Source organism: Hemicordylus capensis, chromosome 10 (assembly GCF_027244095.1).
Source record: "Hemicordylus capensis ecotype Gifberg chromosome 10, rHemCap1.1.pri, whole genome shotgun sequence".
Taxonomy (NCBI): domain Eukaryota; kingdom Metazoa; phylum Chordata; class Lepidosauria; order Squamata; family Cordylidae; genus Hemicordylus; species Hemicordylus capensis.
In genome coordinates this window covers 20,557,777-20,568,203 of record NC_069666.1, presented here as the reverse complement: position 1 = coordinate 20,568,203, position 10,427 = coordinate 20,557,777, and the positions used below count along the sequence as shown (strand labels likewise).

General features: G+C 46.6%; 1 long non-coding RNA gene across 1 annotated transcript; it reads left to right on the top strand.

The window, feature by feature from the left end:
- Positions 1 to 4,658: 4,658 nt before the first annotated feature.
- LOC128334954 (uncharacterized) lies at positions 4,659 to 7,692 on the top strand. Its single transcript, XR_008311459.1, has 3 exons — positions 4,659 to 4,773; positions 7,460 to 7,486; positions 7,660 to 7,692. It is a non-coding gene; the product is annotated as an uncharacterized LOC128334954 (long non-coding RNA).
- The last annotated feature ends 2,735 nt before the right edge of the window (positions 7,693 to 10,427 follow it).

Here is a 10,427-nt window from a genome sequence, read left to right as displayed (position 1 = left end):
TGAGTACCAGGGGCGGAGCCACAATTGGGCGAACAGGTTCAAAGTACCTGGGCTGCCACCCAGACACGTCCCCCGCATCTGACATCAGATGCAGGGGCATTTTTTCGGAGTTTAGAGCTGAAATCGGCCCGCGTTGGGCAGCGTGGCTGGAGTAATTCTCCCTGCGGTAGGGAGAGATGCTCCTGGTCTTGCTGCCAACGCAGCCGGGCCAATTGATCGCCCTCCCAGACGGGGCCCTGTTTAGGAGAGAGATCGGCTTGCACTGCATTGGCAGTGCGGCTGGAACGGATCTCCCTGCCTTAAAGGCAGGGAGAGTCACTCTGGCCCACACTGCCCAATGCAGTGAGGGCTGATCTCCCTTCCAAATGGGGCCGCGCAGCCCTGTTTGGGATGGAGACCACACACCCCGTGTCTGACATCAGATGCGGGGGCGTGGCTAGCTGGGCCCCTGTGTCTGACATCAGACGTGGGGGCGGGGCCAGGGGGCCACGGCATGTGGCTGCACACAGGCTGCCGCCAGCCTCGCTACACTCCTGGCGAGTACCATAAGATATTCCCCTTAAGGGATGGGGCCTTAGCTCTGTGGAAGAGCATCTGTCTGCTTGAATGTGGATGGCACGCACTTCCCTCCCTGGCAGCATCTCCAAGACAGGGCTGAGAGAGACCCCTGCCTGCAACCTTGGAGAAGCCACTGCCAGTCTGGGTCGACAATACTGAGCTAGATGGACCAGTGGTCTGACTCAGTTTATGACAGCTTCCTCTGTTCCTAGGCTTTAGTTTGCTCTTAAATAAGTCCTATTTGAATGCAATAGTTCTGCTGCTTCCTTTCACCCCTTAACTTCCAGCAGGATATGCCGCTTGGGGAACCTTTGTTGAAAAGCGGTATATAAATTTCCACCATATTAAATGAAGGACAAAGCTCTTATCCAGAATCATGTGCGGTGTTCTGTATTGCAACGGACAGTTCACATCTCCCTTTGAAAATGCTGTGTGCACTACAAAGGGGTGTGTAGTGTTTGACTTTCAGGTCAAAGGGACAGGGGCCTTGTACTTTTATAGCTGCATCGAAGAGGGAGTTGCATGTCCCCCATGCAGAGCAAGAGAGGTCTCCATAACTGTCCTCCTTCTGAATGCCATACAGAAGATGAAGCATAAAACGGATCCTCCTTAGGGAACAGACTCCATATCTGTGGTGCCATCACAGAATGAGTCATGCTTTCGGCACTAACAGACGTCAGATATGCAGCCTGATGCTATGTATCTTAATTCAGAAGTGAGTGTGGGGATGGGGGCAAAGGACGAAGAAGAGGGATTAAGTTGTTCTCGTGGAAGCGAGCATGAATTGTCTCCTTTGCTACGCAGGGTCAATTAATAGGGTTGATTATAGGGATGTGTAAACCATTTGACTGAATAGATTCAAATTGATTAAATATTATGGCCTATAGAATAAAGCTACAATATACATTTAATCACCATGAGAGAAAATTACTATATTTATTTATTTATTTATTTAATATATTTATACACTAACCCAAACCAAAGTCTCAGGGCGGTTCACAATCATAAAATACAAATAAATAAAACATTAAAATCAATTAAAACTCCGAAAAGCTGCCTGAAACGAAAACAATTTACAATATTTAAAATTACAAAAGCTAAAAGGCCTGTTTAAAAATTGAGTCTTCAAAGATCTTTTAAAAACTGCTAGAGATGGCGAGAGTCTTATGTCAGTGGGAAGTGCATTCCAAAGTCTCGGAGTGACAACTGAGAAGGCCCGTCCCTGAGTGGCCACCAAATGACTTGAAGGTAGCCACAGATGGGCCTCCCCTGACGAATGAGGTGGACGATGGGGATCGTGCAGAAGAAGGCACTCTTTTAAATCAACAATTAAATTTAAAATAGGAGAATGAAAAGCGATCCTAAATTACAAGTATAATACCCATCATTATGAGAACCACCAAATATGCAATCTATATTTATAATGAATCACACGCATATATACTGTAACACAATAATCATTCACAATTACAATGGCAAGGAAACCAAAATTGATTAAAAAATAGTTAATCTGTACACAAATGCCAGCGACTTGACATGTGGAATCGCATCCGCAAGAAGATAAGTCAAACGTTCTACATCTGACCCCTTAAGTTTATCTGTCTTCAGGTCTGCCCCCTTCAGGTCTGCCCCCATCATAAATAGGGCTAATAAAGGACATAGTGGATGATGCCCTTAACTTGACCAGTACCAAAAGGACAATGGCGCTATTCCACTGGGAGTTTGAAAACTCGCCCTTCAAGATATGGTGAAGGCATAGTCTGAAAATAAAAAGAAGTAAAAGGCTTTCTCAGTGGAGTACTGGTAATATTAACCAGGTACTGAGAGAGATGTCTATGTTTCTTATGATGTGGGAGCCAGAATGAGAACTTTGATGATTGTATCAGAACGGCATCTCTACTGGCATCCAGTTCGAGGAGCCAATCTCTAATATTTTATCTGCTCCAAGAACTAAATTCCACCACCGGAGACAGAGAGTACTACTGTAGGATGTGAGACAAATGTTTAGTCCATTGAGTCCCACCCATATAGTGTAAATAAGATTTAACTGCGTGGTGTTCTTGGAGACTTTCTAATTTCTCAAAGTACGTTAACAATTCTAGATGGACTCTAACGGAGATTGTGGATAGCCCTATCTCCATCCTTAAATAGGCAGTAGATGTGCCCTGGGGAAGGCCTAAAGGCCTCCTTAGGAAATTGTTCTGGTTTACTTCCAACTGGGCAAAAGCCTTTCCATCCCATCCCCAGATCTCAACCCCATACAACATCTGAGCTATCACCTTGTCCCAAAACATTTTAAGTGCAGGGGCTATTAACTGATGCTATTACCAAAGACTACTACTTTTGTTTTGTCATGATTTAGCCTCAGTTTTTCCCTTTCACAATAATCAGCATTCTTCCCCACCAAGGAGCCCCTGGTGGCACAGTGGTAAAACTGCCGCCCTGTAACCAGAAGGTTACAAGTTCGATCCTGACCAGGGGCTCAAGGTTGACTCAGCCTTCCATCCTTCCGAGGTCAGTAAAATGAGTACCCAGAATGTTGGGGGCAATATGCTAAATCATTGTAAACCGCTTAGAGAGCTCCGGCTATAGAGCGGTATATAAATGTAAGTGCTATTGCTATTGCTATTCTGAGGCCAATCTTGGTGCAAGAGATGAGTACCATGTCATCAGCATACATTAAAATTGAGACTTTACTTCCACTGAGTGGAGAGGAGAAAAAACTGCGATTCCATGGCCAATGAGATATGATTAATATAAAAATTAAGTAAAAAGGGAGAGAATAAACAGCCCTGTTTAACACCTCTCTCCAATGAAATTCTTTCTTTCTTTCTTTTCTTTTAATTTATATACTGCCCTTCCAATAATGGCTCAGGGCAGTTTAAGATCTGATTTAGGAAATAGGATCTGATAAAGACCCTTGTTGGCCCACTCTCATCCTAGCCTTGATATCAGAGCGTAATTCAGTTACTAGCCTAAGAAGAGGCCTATCAATGTTCACCCTCTCCACCTGTACACTGCTCTTGGCCCCTTGGAGGAAAAGTGGGATAGAAATGTAAATAAAAATAAAAATGAATAGCAATCTTAACTTAATCCAGAGCATGTGACACTTGTTTACACTTCCCTGTTTTCATCAGGACAGCACGGTAGGGAACTATCATGTTGAGATCATGTGTAACCCAGAATGAGCCATCCTTAGCAATGAATGGAGAGACCAGGAGGCTCTTCTCATGTGCATCCTAACCCTGGCTAGGGATGCCCAGTCTGAGTTAGGCTGCATGTGTGAACCGTCGGGGCAGCACCCTCTAGCCCCACTAATTACCCCAGCTGTTAGCCAAGCTTAAGGGAGTGAGCGTTCCCTTGCCCCCGGCTACTTGATCATGTGTGAAAATGAGCTGCTTTCAGCCCAGCAACACACAGAGACAGGCACCTAGAGTGTCCAATCCTTGGGGGATCCCCCATATGCAACGTGAGTGTTCTGCATTGCGTTGTGGGGATGCTCGTGGATATGGGTGGGGTGTACCCGCTGCTTGTGCAGGAGGAAACAAAGTTCACAATAAACCTTGCATGAGTCTTCTGTAACGTCTGAGTCCCCTGCAACATGTAAGAGTGCCCAGGCAACAGTCTCGCTCATTGCAGGTCCCCAGCATCTGGGGTTCAGCCTGTGGACCTGGAGGTTCTCTCTAGCCATTGAGGGCCCTCTCCTCCTTTGTGAATGTGTCCAACTCTGCTTCAAACACATCCAAGTGAGTGGTCATCACTACATCTAGAAGCAGTGACTTCCACAGGTTCATTTGCTTTCTTTTTGTGTATTCTGAACAGAAACAGGATCTCAGTGCCAAATGGAACATAGAGGAATATCCTAGAGAAGGGACTTCAGCATTTGATTAAGGGGGAAACATGTGGGGAGCAGGGGGGGCAGGACAGGGATTACTCCCCCCTGGTGCTTTGACACTTGGAGCTGTATCCCTGAGACACGGAATGGATTCAAACCAGAGCCAGTGTGGCCAGTAACTGATCTGGTGACCTCACAGTCAGCCACATAATTCTGCCGTCATGGTTCCCCTTGGAGAATTCTTCCGGAAGCTCACTTGGCAGCCAGAAGGGGCAGCAACTTGGATCAGTTGGCTGTCAGGATCAGATTGAAATGCAACTTCTGCTCCTAACTCAGTTGGCTGTCAGGATGGGTGGCTGTTGTTCCTGGGAAATCTGCAGGTAAGTCTCCTTGGTCCTCCTTGGACACCGGCAAGGATTCTTCCGGGAGCTCACTTGGCAGCCAGCTAGAGAAGGGACAGCAACTGGCATCAGTTGGCTATATTGCGAAGATCACCAATTTCTTCTCAGTTCGCTGTCAGGATGGGTGGCTGCTGTTCCTGGGCCATCTGCAGGTAGGCCTCTGGCATGGAGGGACCAACGAACTCTAACGGCTGCCCGGGCTTGGATTTGAAAGATGCCCTCCCCTTCTTTTAGCCTGTCTGGGCAGGGAGATGTGGAGCCCAGTGTTATGAACGGTCTATAACATATCAGAACCAGAGGTACCAACTCAGAAGTATGGTGAAATATAGGCCTGTGTCTGATTTCATTTCATATTAAGAAATGATACCTGAACTCAAGGTGAACTAGGATGTTGCTCTCCCTGCTCTGAAGGGAGGAGGTGATCCAGCATTGTGTTGTTAAAATGGATATGCAAGGAAACACATTGAAGCCAGGTCTGAATGCTGAATACTATAATCCATATGCTAATACCACTGACTACCAAGTGTCTGTGGAAGGAGCCAGGGGGCTGATTCCCCCACCCCCTTTCCTTTTACAAGAAGTCAGTGTTAAATCCTTGTCAGGGATTAACTGTACTGTTCTCCATGGAAGTTCAACATAGCCAAATGCATACAGAGATCGGTCTGTAGATTTTAATCTCACTGATGCCACAAATGTATTGGACGTCTGACACATATATGTTAAATATTCTCTTGTTTTCAATTACAAGAAAAACACTAGGTAGAGATATACAAGAAATAATGTAATTGCTGTCTCACAACTAATTTCCTTACTAACTCCTCTGAATTTTAACACCTATTGGGGGAAGATGCAATTTGCAGCATCTTAGATGCAGATTTCCCCGCCCCTCCCTTCTCAGCACAGAGTTTACAGAAGATGAGATTCAGAGATCTCACTGGACTGGCCAATATCCTGAATAATTAAGACATTGTTCAGAAGGTAGCAGCAAGTTGTCACCTTTTTGGACACCCAGGATAAGAGGAGATTTTGAATAGATTCTATTCAAGGATCAAAGAGAAATACACTATAAGAATGAGGCTTTTTAGACAGAGAGTTAGCAATCTTTTGCCTACAGCAAAAGCTGCTCACGAGAATCCCAGGGTTTTGCTGCTAAGCCGCGGGGCAAAGCAGGAACTCTGCCATGGTCAGAGGCTGTCTGTGACTTCTACTGCGCAGTGAGAAAGTCAAGACTCCCCAGCCATGATGCTCCGGCTATCAGCCGCGATCTGAGCACTGCAACAACTCCTGTCTCCAGCCAAGCGCCTCACTTCTTCAGCTAACGAGAAGCCTCTGTTCCTGGTAAATATGCTGCTCCTACAAGCCTGGAATCCCCTCCATCCTTTCCCTGCTCCCTTCTCCCCCCCCTTTTCCTCTACTAATCTCCCCAAAACCATGCCAGCCCGCAGCCTTCCTCCCCCCTTCTTTTCTGCCTGTATCTGAATTGTATTAGACCCTAGGAAGATTTAATTGCACACACATATCTTAGTTAGGCACACGGGTTGAATATTGGTACGGGTTAGGATGTTCTGTTTAAATACTGTTGCTGATATTAATAGAGTATTCTGCTTTCTGCTTTGCTAGATTATGTTGTTAGTCTTTTATACTCAATAAAGCCCATTGAATCTTGAGGACTGGTTTGATCTCCTTTCTTCCTTGCATCCAGATCATACATGGTCACTAATATAAAAGAACTTGGTCCAGACCTGTTTTGTATACTGGCTAATGAGCATATTTAGTATATAAATCAGGCCTGGTCTGTAACACCAGCCTGCTGTGTTCACATGTGCTGTTGCACTCCCTGTGTGGACTTCAGTGGCCACCATCTCACCACCCAGATTCACTCCACACAGCTCCTCCTTGAAATGCTGGCAGCCCTTGAAGGTCACTTGTTGGGTTGACTCCCACTGCATTTCATAGGAAGAGAGGAAGCTGCCTTATACAGAGTCAGACCACTGGTCCATCTAGCTCGGGATTGTCTTCCCAGAATGGCACCAGAGTTGCAGGCAGAAGTCTCTCTCGGCCCTATCTTGGAGGTGCCAGGGAGGGAACGAGGAACCTTCTGCTCTTCTCAGAGTGGTTCTATTCCCTAAGGGTAATATTTGACAGTGCTCACACATATACAACAATAACAACAACAACAACAAATATTTATATAGTGCTCTTCAACAAAATTCTCAAAGCAGTTTACATAGAAAAATAAATACATAAATAAGATGGTCCCCTGTCCCCAAAGGGCTCACAATCTAAAAGTAATCAAGGCAGACCACAGCAACAGTCACTGGAAGGATGCTGTGCTGCTGTTAGACAGGGCGAGTTCTTCTCCCCCTGCTAAATATAAGATAATCACCACTTTTAAATGATGCATTGTGCTCAGTTAGGAGGGGTATGGACTACATATGGACTACATATGTAGTCTTCTGTTCATATGTAATCATGGCAGAACCTGCTTAGCAAAGGGGACAAGACATGCTTGCTACCACAAGACCAGCTCTCCTCCTCTTTGGCTAATGGCTGGTCCCTGTGGGCCCACTTGGGTGTGTGTGGGGAAATCCAAAAGCTGCCCCCTCCCAGCACCCCCCATTATTTCCAAAAATCTCACCTCACTTTTTCTCCCAACTTCCCCTAGGTCCCGGCACTCAGGAGAGGAACCCAAGTGAGTGGCTCTTTTTTTCCTGGATGGTGCTTCATCCTTTGGGCTCTGGTGTGGACAGCTGCAGGGAGGTGTGTGTGTGTCCAGCTGTAGGAACGGGCCCCAAAATCATGTCATTACTCTCCCCCGCCCCCGATTTCCTGTGGTTTTCAGGTTGTTTCTCCTCCTCTCTGCAGGGATGAAGATGAAGAGGAGGCACAGATGGGTAAGTGGATGGCCAGAGAGCCTGCTTCTCCTTGGGACTCCTCAGACCCCCAGGGAAGGTCTCCTTGGCCAACTCTCTCTCTCGGACAATGGAGGGAGAGGGGCAGGCATCCCTCTGGTGGGACACGGCAGGAAGGCAGCTCCACCCAGCCACCTCTGTCCTCTGATGCTAGTATTTGAGGCAGCCAGAAGCATTGGAGGAGATTGGAATGCGGGGGTGGGGTGGGGGCTCAGTGAGTCATGTCTGGATACCCTCCATTCCAGGAGGAGATGCGGAAGGGGCAGTGGCAGCCGTGGGGCAGGCAGGCAGGCAGGGTGACTCTGCCCTAAAGGGGGGGGGGCACTTCTGAAGAAGACCTCCGAGAACCATTTGCCCACAGCCAACTCCAATCTATCTTCTGGGGCTTTTCCTCCCTGCCCTGGAGAAGAGGGAGCCAAAGCTTGCTGGTGGCCTGTTTCCAAAACATCCCTGACTACTTTGGACCGTTACATGGGTCAAGATGGAATGTCACATATCCTGCTCTTCCTCCAAAGAGTCCAGGGTAGTGTACATGATCTTCCTCCCCACTTTCATCCTCACAGCAATCCTGTGAAGCAGGTCTGGAGAAAGAGAGAGTGAGTGTGTGTGTGTGTGTGTGTCTCACCTCAAGTTCTGCAGTGGGTTTCATGACTGATGGGGAAAGCCAAGTCTCCTGGTCTTAACACTCTAATCATCACACCACACTGGTTCTAAACAGTGTGTGGGTATTGGCTGCGGGAGAAAAAGGAGATTAATTCTTAGCGGTGAAGTAAACTAGTGGGGAGGAGAGTGTCGGATACCTTTAGAGAGCATGAAAGGGTTTAATATATCAAAATGTGGAGAGGTTGTGGGCCCACGGCAGGCCCTGTCAGCTCAATCCCTGGATCTTTTAAATACCTAGCAACACCTCTGTAAGGGAGAGAGGAAGAGGGGAGAGTGGCAGGTTTATGCATGCAAAATCTGGTATCGGCAGGTATGTGGTTCAGAATTTCATCTAAAAATAATTTTTAAAAGATTCAATATTCCTCTGAGTGTGTTTGGGTGTGAAAAGTAGCGCATTCAGCTAATTTATGTTGGGGGTTGTAATTTTTACCCCGATTAATTAGCATTGCACTAAAGTTACAATTGTAACCCACTCTGGTTACAGAGTAGTTTGCAGAGTTTAGTTGTTGCAGCTTCTTAGAGAAGACACATGGAAATTCTTGTAGAGCTAAATACTAAGTAGATTTATTGATGAAGTACACATTGGATAGGAAAGACCTAACCCTAATCTATAGAACTACATAATTTATTTATTTATTGTTAAATTTATATACTGCCTTTCATTAAAAACAATCCCAAGGCGGTTTACAAAAGTTAAAAAACATATAATAACGATAACAGCTAAAAGTATTAAGCTAAAAATATGACAACAAATCTTATTTAAAATATATAAAATACAAACATAAAAACCGTACATAGACAAGTAGTAATGAATAGGTAGGGAAAGAGAGATATATTTCCATCTGGAAATGAAGGGAATCTGACTCTCACAGGAAATGCCTGAGGAGTCCGATCAAGGGTCGCAGAGGAGAGATAAAGCAGACAGGTAAGGAGACCTTTACTCACTACCTCTACTCCATAGGCCCCTAGTGGTCATTAGGATAGTTGGTGGAAAAGGTCGATGCACTGGAACTCCATCTCCAACAATTTAAATGGCATGGCAAGTGGCGGGGGTAGAGGGAAGGGAATGAGAGAAGTGGGGGGGAGAGGAAGACAGAAAGTGGTGCGAGGTGTGCGCGAGGTGGCAGAAGATGGCTTAAGACTATGTTTGGCTCCCCAGAGGTTCATCAGAATCCAGTCTAGCCCTCCACCAGATTTGAGTTTGACACCCCTGGCATAGTGCATTTGCAAGAGAGAGAAAATCCAAGCCCCAATATTTTTATATGGGGGGGAGTATTCCTGTTGCACCCCCTCACTGTTCCCTCTAAGGCATGCTCACGTGCATGCACTCACAGGTTTTCTGATGTCTGCTCAGTTAATTTTAGATCCCGCTCAGGTTGAATTAGGAAGGCCCCACTCTGAATGCATCTGTGCACACAGTGCCTTGATACATCCGCCCAGAACAAAACTCATTCCGCAGAGATTAAAAAAAAATTAGAGGGCCCACTGCACCTCCTGTAATTTCATCCTGGATCAGCCCCTGCTGCTGCTGGTTTCCAGGCAGTTTTTCAATGCCCCCTGTCTGTCCATCCACTCATGGGCCAAGAGGATGTAAATGTTGAGTCCGTGGGAAGCATCAGCTCCCACTCTGAAGTGGGAGAAGGGGAAGCCTCTTTCCTCACATGCATGGGAGGGCGGCCCATAGCTCAGGGGTGGAACCATTGCTTGGCAGGCACAAAGTCTCAGGCTGAGCCTTCATCCTTTTCTGTTCAAGGATCTTAGCTAGCCAGGAGAAGGCTTCTGCCCAAGAGCGGCTGCCAGCCAGAGTAGGGCAAAGAGAGCCAGAGGTATGACTCGGTAGAAGGCAGCTGCATTTGTATGTACAGCGGATGGAGCCTGGCCATGGCACTCTCTTCCGAAGCCTATTTGGAGAGGGCTGGCTTGCCAGGGCTATGCAATGTCCTCCTCTTCATTCCTTGCTTGCTTCCTTGGGTGGCCCACCATCCCAGGTGATGTCCCAGCTGGCTAACCAAAACAGAAAGGGGAAGTCATTTCTTTCAGGGCTATGGGATCGCAGAT